This window comes from Cariama cristata, unplaced genomic scaffold (genome assembly GCF_000690535.1).
Source record: "Cariama cristata isolate BGI_N322 unplaced genomic scaffold, ASM69053v1 scaffold24263, whole genome shotgun sequence".
In the NCBI taxonomy this organism is placed as follows: Eukaryota; Metazoa; Chordata; class Aves; order Cariamiformes; family Cariamidae; genus Cariama; species Cariama cristata.
In genome coordinates, this window is record NW_009607026.1 from 19451 (window position 1) to 31849 (window position 12399).

General features: G+C 41.4%; 1 protein-coding gene across 1 annotated transcript in view; it reads left to right on the forward strand.

The window, feature by feature from the left end:
* Positions 1 to 3310: 3310 nt before the first annotated feature.
* The window catches only part of LOC104158830 (DNA-binding protein RFX7-like), a gene marked incomplete at its 3' end in the record, with an annotated part of 23691 nt that continues 14602 nt past the window's right edge, over positions 3311 to 12399 (forward strand). The window contains exons 1-3 of the mRNA XM_009696583.1: positions 3311 to 3337; positions 11493 to 11575; positions 11874 to 11883. The remainder of the gene's footprint in view (positions 3338 to 11492; positions 11576 to 11873; positions 11884 to 12399) is intronic.

Sequence of the window (12399 nt, forward strand, 5' to 3'; positions counted from 1 at the left end):
GATGAAACTGCTTGAAGTAGACTGAATTAAGTTTTAGATCAAGTAAGTGAACTAGTTTAACTTCAGGGAGACTGTCAGTATAGAATCATAGAAGCATGAAGACCTACAAAAGAGGAGTAATATCAGCTGTGCTTCTAGGTGGGGGTGAGTCACAGCAAGCCCCCAGGAGCAGCGCTGCGGGAGGGGCAATGCTGGCTGCTGGCTTACGGTGCGGTTTCCAAGTTTGGTTTTCCAATGGGCTCAGGTCCCTAATAGATTCAAACAGTTATTTTCATTAGCGAGAACATCTATGACTCCCACTGCTCTCCTGCAGCTGTTTCTAGATGCGTAGCAAAGCGTGTGGGTAGCAGACTCTGAACAGTAGGAACAGCTCTGTGTAGGACCTGGTTCAGCCTTGCTCTTGGGATTGCTGGTTGCAGTTACTGTAATCACAGTAGTAACCAGATAAGGGATGCGTTTGACAGAGATAGAAGCAGACTTATTTATTTGTAAATGAAATTTCAGCTTTCAAAACACATCTGTCCTGTTAGGGAATGAAGAAGTGGGATGAAATAAACAGAAGTGGCAAATACATTGTAACTGGGATGGCTGTTCCTGTGCCACCTTTGTCACTTGTCCTTTTATCTCCTGACTCAATGGAGATGTATCCTGCAGTGTCACCAGGTGGAGCTTTTCTGTGCAGTGCTCAGGACCATGAGCAGGTCAGTGTCCCAGCACCTTCACAGTCAAAGGGCTCGTTCCTCAGGGTTGCTGTTGCTTGACTTTGACGTGGATCAACTCCACTGGAAGGTAAATAAGCATTTATGTCATTAGGCACAGGCTTTATAGCATCAGGCCATGTTAACCTGTACTGTGGCTAAGATGAAGGAAGCCTCAGTTTACCACTAACAAATTTTAATGATGTCCTCCCCCAGTATACTAGGGAACATGGAACAGGAGATGAAAAAAGTTGCTGCTAAAATAGACATCACACTTACCCCTGCTGAAGCCATGGGACCTTTGCCTTTTAAAATGTCACAACATCTGCTTGCAGATTGGAGGACATGAACTTGACTGTCTTTTTTGTGCCGCCAGTTGACGAAAAGGAAACATAGGGAAATTGTATTTGGCCTTACTATTGCTCTTCTGCCGCGGTGTCTTGACACCGTTGATCGGTGCTGTAGGAGCAGAGGTCACAATTGGACGAGCCTGAACTAAATTTGAGAGTTTACATTTACTGACTCAGACTGATATTTGGAGAAAAAAGGACAGCTCTAGGGATCTCCTGCCCAGCTGCCTCCTGGCAACTTGCCTCTTTCTCTTTGCAAGAAGAAAATATTAATGCAAACGGGCGTGCTTATGTGCAATTTGGCAGAACCTAGCAGGATGGGAAACGGTGCTGGCTGAAGCATGTTCGTTCGAAAAGCCTAGCACGCAATGTCGTCTGCAAGTCTGTAGAGCAGGGGCTGTATTTGGACTAAGTTTGATCTGCCTGTACCCTGCATCCCCTTCTCCTCCTCCACGCGCCTTTTCTGTGTTAAGCTATCATGTGAAGCCATAGGAAAGGTTTAGGTACAAAAATGGGTACATATGCGTAAGCCCGGTTGCCTGCTGCCACGAGCAGTGCTTTGTAGGAGAGGCTGTGGATCTGTAGCAGCACAGGGATTGCGGGCCCCTGCTAGGGGGAGGAGGCAGGGGGGCGAGGTGGGGTCCAGGGTGAAAGAAGTGCTGCTGGAGCAGCCGTCTGTGTCAGCATGCCTTGGTCAGCTTTGGGTCAGACACAGTGATAACTCTTAGCAGCAGCAGCAGGTTTCCATGCTTGGTGTCCTTTCACTTTTCTAGTAAGACAGTGGTTTTTGAAAAGCGAGATGACATTTGTAGCAACTAAAGGGAACCCAATAGATGTGAGCGTCTTCCCCACGGCAAGGAGAAGGTCCCATTTTACCGTCCTTAGCATTCCCTGTTCTCACAAATCCCCGACAGCTCTGCTTTACCTTCCTGGTGTTCCTGGATGTCCACCCATCTGATTGTCTTCTCCTACACAAAGTCAGCTGAAGTGGATGTCTGCTGATGTATCTGCTTCAGTGGACTTGTAGTATATTCTTACCTGTTGAAATTTTTTATTGTATTCTGTCACTATAGCATATGCAGTTCTTGCGTCGGAAGGGGCATCAGTATTAGCAGCTCCCGCAGAACAGATTTTTAGACTGTCTGGTTTCAAAATGAGGTGGTGTTAACAAGCAGGACAGCCGAGCTCCTGCCTCTTTGAGCATCTGGTACAACAGTAGGTGCTGGTTCAGTGGCTTTGGTTCCTATCACCACCAGACTCTAGAGCCGGTTGTTTGGCTTGTTTCTTACTTATGATTTTAGTATATCCATCAGATACCTTACTTGGTGTTTCTTTGTACGTTGTAGCACCTGTACAAAAGTAAAATAACTGGAAATGAGATGTTTTATTGTGTTAACAGGAGATTGAGTTATGTTTTATTCTACTAGGAAAGAATCGCTTCCTGAACTCTGAAATGGTTGTTTAGTGCTTGTTTAGTAGGTGCCCAGCAGTAAAGGCTATTGGTTTTTGCATGTTAAAGCTCCTGCTCCTCTTCAGAGCGATGATAAAATGCCTTCAGCTGATGCAGTCAGACTGAATATATGAAATACAGCACCCTGAAGAAACACAAAAGCTGCTTATGTGTGTGAAGTATAATAAGTTCCATACCATTTGCACTCCTTGGCATGTGTACTGAGGTCATTTATGGCAATCTTTAATTCAGTCCCCACCCAATGTCATCTTAATAAGCCAGCTGGGAGGTAGTGAGGCTAACATGGAAAACTCCTTAGTTGCCAGTGGTATACTAATTGTCTGCTTTGTAGCAGCTCTTTGGAAAGCTGGAAATAAATGTCTTGAAGTGGTGGGGTTTGCTGAAGTGTGGGGAGAAGGGAGTGTTAATTGTGTTTACAGATGAACAAGTAAAATGCATCTGAATTGTGGAAGAGCTTACAATAAAAGTAGTGGCAACCATCCTGGCTGCTTTGCAACTTGGAATAATAGCTCCCAGTTGCAATGACATTTCATTAAAAAAAAAAAAGTACAGTTCTGTATATAAAAGAGCAAACCAGCAAGAATTCTAACAAACAGTTAAGTTTGGGGTGACTTTGTACAAAAAAAATAACCAGATGCCTATTCTTCCATAGACTAGCAGGGTATTTCACAGTAGGAGATTAAGCCTGTAGTACAGTGGTAGAAATTCTAATATGTAATGTATTTGTCATTGCTGTTTAGATTAATTCAAGATTTCTATTCTCTCTTTCTTTCCTCACGTCTAGCAAAACTGTACAATCTAAAGTGGACTGCATTTTGGTAAGTACAATTCCAGAATGCTTTTTAATATTTAATAAACTGCAAGACCAAAATAGATGGCTCTGGAGACTGGCAGCTGTTATGAAGCCTTTCCTTAGTAGTGCTTTAAGGTACTACCACTAAATGTGATCAAAATTAGTTCCCATTGTCAAAAAAATACATGATGTGGGTTTGGTGTTTGTTTTCTGTGGAAACATTGACACCTCATCGTGAGCAGCAAGTGGCTATGATTGCCACTTGTAGAACTGTCAGTATAGGTACAGCACAGAAAGGTGACTTACTGCTTTTGTAAGCATGATTTTATTAAATGCAGGATTATGTATTGCACAGATCAGAGTATGCAAGAAGCTCATTGTGCCTTCAAGTTCCATTGCTCTTTAGGCCTTTAATGACAGTGATTATTGCTTGTGTTGTTGTTTCCTTGAAACAGTTAATTCATGGTGGGTACTACATTTTAAGGAAGGAACTGGATTGAACTGCATGTTTGCACAAAACCTGGCAGACTAATGTCCTGGTCTGTGAAAATCTTGCAGGTGTCATACTTGTCAGATTTTTGGTTTGTTTTTTTAAATCTTGCTAACTTCGAAAGCTGCACACCATCTCAGGTACCTCCCCAGAAACGTGCAGCACTGCTGTTAGCTCTGCTATACTACTTAGGACAGAGAGATGTATCCTGATTTGAAGAATGAAAGCCCTTGAAACACATAAACATAGTCTTCCTTTGTGCAGTAAAATAACAGGATCTAGACAGTGATAAGAGATTTTTTTTTTTCTGGGAAGCAAATATCTAGTGCTAACTCAGAAAGAGGTTTTATTTGTTTGTTTTTAATAGTGAGCAGGTTGCAAGTTTCTTTAAATCAGAGTCTGAGTTTGTAAATCTTAAGACTGGAAGGGACTGCTTATTCTGACTTTTTACCTTCGGCATTTCATCTAGAAGTACCAGCGGGTAAGATAAAAAGATGACATAGACAACCATCTGGATACTATCAAATAGAATCTGTTCAGCTGTATGGCTGAGCTAGATAAGAATACTCCTTAAAGTCACATTATCGAAGGCTAATTCAGATGGCACTGGATTCTCTTTCCTTAAAATGTTGTCTTAATTTATTGTGATAAGAGGTTTAAGCTGTATTGTTGTATTGCAAACAAACTTTGGACCCAATTTTGCCTATGTTTCAAAATTCTTGGAGGCATCCAACTAAACTAGCAATGCAAAATATCGATTTTTTCCACTTTATTCCTCATTGACATTTGTGGACGCAAAGCAGGTGTCTTAAGATCTTCATTTTTGTGTATGTCAATCTTAAGTGGCAAAGGGCAAATTGCAAAATTGCACTTGTAAAACTCTTAACACCAGGTTTTTCTGTGGTGAAAAATGGGAAGTGGGGTAGGTGTTCCTAACTACAGGAGAGGAAGTAAATAAGTAGGAGGTTAACTGGTCATCTGCTTCTTGGAAATCAGTTTTAAGAAAATGGAATTACGCTAGGACTACTCTTGCATTAAATTCCACAGTTTTGTGGACCCAGGGTACTAGGTAGGGATTATCAGGTTGTGTGAGCTCTTCATTTGTGTAGGTCTTATCCACTGGAGGGACAAGCTATTTTTCTGAATAGTGCTTTTGGACTCACAGCTCCATAGCTTGGCTTGGAACAGAGCAGCAGTGTCCTGATGGTCTAATTTTCTGTTCCAAATGCCTTCTTGTCTGTCCTGCTAATGAGTTCAGAGGAGTCCTGTCAACAGTGGAAAGACCACTCTAGGTTAGCAAAAGTAGAACAGGTAGTTTAAAAAAGAAAAATCCAAGATCAGAATAGTTTCAGGAAATAAAAATTAAGCTGAATTCTGGCAAAATGGTTTCTGCATTTTTACATGCTTTTGGAAAGCTGTGAGATGCAAGACAGAATCTAGAAGTATGTTAAACTAGAATGCTATAACTATATAGCTCTACATAACTTGTTTGGAGCTTCCTTGCAGCCCTGTCCAGTTTTGTTCTGCAGGAGGTAGATGAGCAGATTGCCTCTTTGGTGGAATGTGTATGGGTTTGTCAGAGCGGTCCTGTGACTGGGGTACCAGCTGCCTGCAAAGAGTCTGACTCCAAGCTTATGGGGAGGTCAGAATGTTTCATTTAAGTGCACTTTCTTAAGTTTTTGGTTCAGTTAGAAACCTTTTCAGGGTCTTTGAATTGGTCTTGTACAGAATAAAGGGACAATGTCTGTCCCTTGTCTCCCTTCTTACTGTGAAGAGGAGATTTGGGACTAGCTTTCAGTTATATTGGGAGGTGCTGATGATACCTTAAAGCATTTAAACTTGATCAGTTTGCTAGCAATCTTAAAAGAAAAAACACCAGTAGAGAAAAATCAGACTCCACTTGTTGCCGTTTGTGTTTGGTAGCACCAGTCACAGCCGCAGTGTGCAGAGCCACACGGGAATGCTCTTTAGCACATAGACTGCCTAGTTCAACATAGGATAGCAAGAGAGAAGTAGGAAGAAGAAACAGAGGTGATGGCGATCATCTTTGTTGTGGAGGTAGCTAGCAGCGGAGGGCTATGGAAAGCAGCTAGTGTAAGGGCACTGGGGCTGCAATTACTCATACAAGAGACCAAAGTTAACTGCCTTTTGCCTGTTGTGCTGCACCACTTACATTCTGACATACTGTCAGTTTCTGGAAGATCATAAGAAAATCATTGTATACTGTGCAATCCAAAAAAGATAATTAGCCAGAATTGTGGTGTAAACAGACATTAAAAATTCATTATAACATCTTTTTAACTGTAGTAAACACGTCTAGCAGTGGATTCTCTTATGACTTCAGTTGTTATGTTTGTTGCCACATACTAAGTGAACTCTTGAACCTGATTTTTAAAATGGTATGCTCCATATAATCGCTCGGCAAGAAGGTTAAGGTTTCTTTACTTAGCCCTCTGAAAAGAGGTCAGTGCTGGTGAGAGAGTACTGGATCGATGGCCATGAAAACCAAAGCTGCTGATGGCTGGAGCAGTTACCATATGGGCTGCAGCAGTGGGTAAGATCTGTTGAAGCAATGTGCCTTGGTCCTGCTGCGGAGAAAGGTGGTAGCTCGTCACTTGTCCTTTTGGCCCTATGTGAGACAGGCAGAATCTCTGTGAAGCTCTGGCAGCTGTGCTTGGACACTGTCAGTACAAAGCTGCTGCGTGTTTTTAGGGCTTGTTTGGAATATTTAACACCTGAAATATGTTCCTGCTTCTGTTCAGATAAAGCATATCATATGTATTTATTAGGAGCTTTTTAGAGTAATAGGTTCTGTTTCGTATTAGCTATTTTCTGTCTTGATCATATTTCCAACAAATCATCTGACCTTGAGCAAATTATTTAACCTTTGCTTCTTGTTTCTCTATTCACGAAGTGGGGAGATGATTGCTTGACTACTTTGCTATTCTTAGTCTGGTTGTTAAATAATAGATGTTTGTTCTGCTGAAGTATGACAAGTTTTTACAACCAGTCTGCCAGTAGATGCAAGTTACGTTGCCATTGGCATAGCCTTTTTTACTTTGATTATAGTTATCTATAAATACTCAACATGTGGAAAGAAATATTAAGATCAGTTCATGCTCTCTAAAATAGTAGTCTTGCAAAAAGCTTGCAGCAGTGCCCCGGCCTTCAGCCTCTTCTTCACCAGAACTTGAGGACAGAAATAACCTGTAATTCTACCTTCATTGTGGAAATACTAGATAGTTCAAATTTGAATGCCATTTTTCACCGTGTTCATTGCAGAAGTTGTAACTCTGCTAATTGTTCCTTAGTATATTCTCCCTCTATCTTATTTAAAGTTTGGCCTGACTAAATATTTTCTTCTTTAAAACAATCTAGAAAAAGCACGTTCCCTGGAGTTTTCCCATGGTAGTCCCTTTTGACAACTTTAGGATGAAACTTCACTAACGTTTGTGACCTGACAGTAGACCGGCAGTCAGAGAAAACCAGGTAGACAGAACCAATCCGTGATGGTCAGGAAACCTTAAACAATTTTCTGTGATTCTGGAGACTCATGTTCAAATTTCTAGGTTCTCTGGTTCAAGCAGGAACATAAACCCCTGTTTCCTATAACAGATTAAGTCCTTAACCACATTCTGTGTTGAACTGATCTTTGACTCTTTGTGCTGCGAAAAGTTTCAGTGTCTAGTTGGCATCCCTCAGAATGGAACCAGATGTCAAAACCTGCTATTTTCATTTTAAAAAACCAACCAACCAAACAATATTTTGGCCATCCTGGTTTATTTCACAGCTGTTTATTTGCTCAATCAAAATGCCTGTTAGAATGAAAAAGAAAGTTGCATCTGTTCCTAAGAGATCCTTGTTCTGTGTCTTTCTTAGATAGCAAAAGGACAGATTCATTTGGAGCAGATCTGCGGCTGCTGATAACGCAAATATGAGTGGATCTCTGGTTTAATTTGTTTGCTACTTATTTTTTGCATTTCTTTGGTAAACTATCTGTATTTGGTAACTGTCAAAAATATCAGAGATTTCTGCTCCTTTATATGTTACTGAAAGTCTTGGCTTAGCCTTGGAACAAATTTTCTAATTCTTGGTCCTTAGTTTTTCTGTCTTGGAATATAAGATCACTCATATCTTGAGTTCTTGATATATTTTTTTGCTAAATTGAAGCCAAGTTGTGAAAATAAGTGTGAACACTGCTTGCTCCCTATCTTCACTGGATCTTCCTTTATTTAACGTGGTTCCAATCACAGGAGGTAGACATAACGTGTGAAGACCAAAAGTAACAGAGGTGGTGCTTTGTGATGGCTTTACACCTCAGTCCTGCAAGCAGTTTAGCATGCTTATACATTTTTCTAATGCACCTTCAAGAAATACAGTTTATAAATAGCCTTTGGAGAATTAGACAGTCTTCATCTGATTTGATAGAACCAGTCAATCAAGGTCAGGAAACTTCAAGCAAAATTTTTACTTAGATCCTTTTAAGTAGCAGAAAAGGATCCCCTAGACATTTTACATTCTGTATGGGTTTTGAAACTACTGTAGCATAAGCTTTAATGGGCTATGCAAAGGGAAATTTGTCCAAGGTGATGCCAGCATCACAGTCTTCCTTTTGATGCTGTCACTCTTTTCTGCGCTATTAGCCTATTTTTTTCCACCGTATTGACCTATTTGGGGGGTGATGGTAGAGAAAGTGTATAGTATATTTTGTGTTCTTGTTTCTTTTCATTTATTTTCATATGCATCCAACTTAGCACAACGAAAAACTCAGGATGAATGAATCTCTTCTCGGTCAGTAGTCAGTAGGCCTACTGAGATGTTCCTCCAGTTGCCCAAATTCATCTCTGATTGCATTAAATGTGAAAGTTTTGATACTTTGAACAGTTACAGTAACAGAATTATTACTGAATTCACCAGACCTTTAGCACTGAGCACTGGTGGATGTCAGCCAAAGTTGAAGAAGAGATTGTACTTACCAAGGTTGTAAACGAAGTTTTGAGAGTTTTAGAAATGTTTTGAGAAAACAGCCTAAACAAAACATAATATTTAACAAATTTTTAAAATGGACAAAACGCCATGTTTCCTGACTGTCATACTCTATCTCTTTGCTGCCACTTGTTCAGTTTTAAGATTATTTTCTCTAAATAGATTCAGTCTCATCTAATAAGCTTAGGTTTATCTAATTATCACCCAAGTAGGATTACCTCTGTGAACAGCCTGTGACTCCTGGCTGCGTGTTAACTCTCCTGTTTCGAGGAGATCCTGCATCCCCGGGGCTTCCCCGCAGCCATTGCTGAAAGCTGGAGAAATTTTGCAGAGAGTGCTGCCTGGGGCCAGGCGTGGAGAGGAGCAGGTTTTGAGTGAAAACAGTGAGATAACATCCCTGTCCGGCTGCTTCTGAGGATGTGAGAAAGCCACCATCCTCAGCTGCCTCAGCTCTAGGGATGCACTTTTGCTGATGAGAGAGTTGTTGCCTCGCATGCATCCTTTGGAAAAGGCTCTGCTAACGTAATCCCAGTAAAAATTTTTCTCTACACATGTATCATTGGGTGTTGTGTTTTGTTTTTAATTAGGGGGTATGACGAATGGGACCTGTGTAGGGGGAGCCTCCATGACTCAGGCAGGGTCCTTCCATGCCAGGGCACAGCAGAAGTTGCTTCCACTACAGTGGGCACTGAGACTACTTCAGTGTATTTTGATGAAAGTTTTAATGTTTCTTCCAAAACTTCACCCTTTATGTTGCACTCTGGCACACTAGATTTGGAAGTAAGAGGTTGTCTTCTACCTCAGCATCAAAGTCATCAGGGTTTGTTTTTTTTATTTTGTCTGGGATGCTTTTGCCGCATGAATTGGCGCTTACCATGCAAGGTAATCTCACCTGAACTGCATCCTTTGGTGTGCTGCTTAAAACAAAAAGCAGCTAAGTTCCTTGAAGAAGAGGAAGTCTAATAAAGAAGTGCAAGTTTTCTTGCAGTTGTCAAATTTCTATCTTTTCATAAATAAATGATTAATTTTCTGTAAATTCTTTCTTTGAGAAATGTTAATCTTTCAATAATGGATTTGTTAAAGGAAAACCCACCAGTCCAAATGCTATGATTTATGCAGGAAAGGAAGAACAGAGAATTTGACAAAATGCACCCATTAAGAAATACTTCTCTGGATATTTGGTGGTCTGAGCTCCACTGCTGTGTAAGCTGCTGTAGAGCCATGCAGAAATCGGTGTCAGCAAATTTCAGGAGTTTGTTTTTTTTTTTTCTTTAAAACTGACAAAGTTGTGGTTTGCTGCAGCTTATAAAAGCAACAAATCTAGGGCCTGTTACCTGGCTGCTGCTGGAAGTGTTTCTCTTGGCTCTGAGGAGGTCTGTCGCATTGCTGGTGGCCCAGTTCTGTGGACTGGTTTTGCGGTGAGTTCAGACGGTGGGGATGAGCGAGCCGCTGCGCTCTGCCAGTGCCCTTCCCCGGACGGCATGTCCTGCCGGTCCTTGCCCAGAGGCCAGGTCGGGGAGGGGACCCACGCGTTGGCCACCAAGCCAGCGGAGGGGAGGTGGGAGCTCGCCTCTCTCTAGTGCTGCTGTTAATTTTGTGCTGGCTGAAGCAAAGGGGATCTGGAGATGACTGGGAGTGTAGGGAGCCCCGGTTTGAAGTGACGTTTAGGTTTTTGGTTTCCCTGCTCTCTGTTCTGCTCATTGCTGAAGCAAACAGTCAGGTCTCATTACCTGTTGGTCCTGCTCTCTTCTCTTCTCTTCCTTTTGGACAACAACAGTAAAGGAAAAGAGAATTAACTGTAATCCAAAAGCTGTATTCTGACTTAAAAAGGCATCATGTCAGTCTTTGGCTCTGTACTCATGGTGCACCACCTCATGCATGGCTTCTGCAGCATCTTCCTGAAGGAGAACCCATTCGCTCCTTGCTGCACGGCTTTGCTCGCACTGTTGCTGAAGCAGGCCTGAGCACATTACCACAACTGATTTTCCTAGTATTTCTAAGTCCATGTAGCTGGTTTGTATGTAACAATCACTATTTGCATACACCAGGTAAAATGTCCCCTTGTGACTGATCCTCAGCTGGTATCCTCTGGAGGAGGAGTCCAGTATCACCGAGATTCATGTTAACTGAATGGCTTGTCTTCAGTACCTGTTCAGTAATTCCGATTTCCAAAGGAAACAAAAAAATACATATGTATATAGATAGATTTTAAAGCGGCTTCATTGAAGTCTGTGAAACTTGACTATTAATGTGTAGTGGATCACAGGATCAGGTCTGACATCCCGCGTTGTTACAGCACAGCTGTTTTTTGATGCTGTGTTCTCAGAGGTGCTTCATGTGTGTTCTGAGAAGATAAAGTTTTCATGTTGCATGCCTGGTTGCAGAAGTGATCAGTTACTGACATGTTTCCAGATTCTGCTTTTTTTGTGTGTGAATTTTGTAATGGTCACAAGTGCTTTCTAGTGTGTGATGGTGTGCAAATAAAATAGAAAATCACATTTCTAGTCCCAGAGAGCTCACAGTCACATTCTTTCACATAAGTAGATATTTTCTTGTGTGAAACTACATTATTTAGAAATACACTATTCGATGAGCATTTTTAGCTGTCAGGCTCAACTCTTACTGTTTACTTTTTCTTCTTCTCCTTCCTCCCACCCTTTTTTGTTGTTTGTTTTGTTTTAACCAAAACACCTTTGTTTTCTAGCAAGAAGTTGAGAAGTTTACAGACCTAGAGAAACTCTACCTCTACCTTCAGCTGCCTTCGGGTCCCAACAATGGAGACAAAAGGTATGTGTGTGAGTGTAAACGTGCAGCTAGTACTGAAAACTTACTTTACTTCCTGTCGCACTTCTCTGTTGAGGAACCATTCACATGATGTGATTGGTAGCAGAAGCAGCCTTTATTAAACATTAAGGACTCTTCTTTTCCTGAAGGTGGTTTTTTTTTTTTAAAAAACTTTGGAATCTTTAATGCATGAATCACTTGTAAATATAAACCTCCTAAAATGCACGAGTCATCAGAGAAAGTGTTTCATAGCCTAAGTGTCATTGTTCCTTTGCTTTTTATGTAGGAATTGATCATATAGCAACACAAATGTGATGGTGGGGGAAAGAAGGAACTAATGGTATTTCTGGTAATGTTTGCTTGACTAAAGGAACGTCTAGAAAACCAACCTGCAGATCACAACATCACAAAATTAGTATACGTTCCCAGTAGGGTGGTTGTAGGCAGGCAGGTGCCTCCAGGAAGCACTCTGAGCATCTGTTGGGGAAGTTGGGTATTTCCAGAGGGCAGCTGGCAACCCGAGTGGGCAAAAGCTTAGAGGTGGTCAGTAAAGAACAATAAATTTAAAAGTGGAAGTAGGTAAAATCTCAACCATCACTGTCTACTTGCGGCTGCGTATCAGTCAAGAACTGGAGTGTGGAGTCTTTTTGTTAAATTGTGGATGAAAGAGGGAGATAACTGCTGTCCACACCTCAAGGAATAGCTAAATGTCTGAGGTACTGGCCCTTGTTTCTGGTGTCTCTCCGCCTGTGTAGGCAGACAATTATTAAGTTTTGTAACTGAGGAGGAGCTATGGAACGAAGTCTTCATGGGCACTGCTTCTTCTT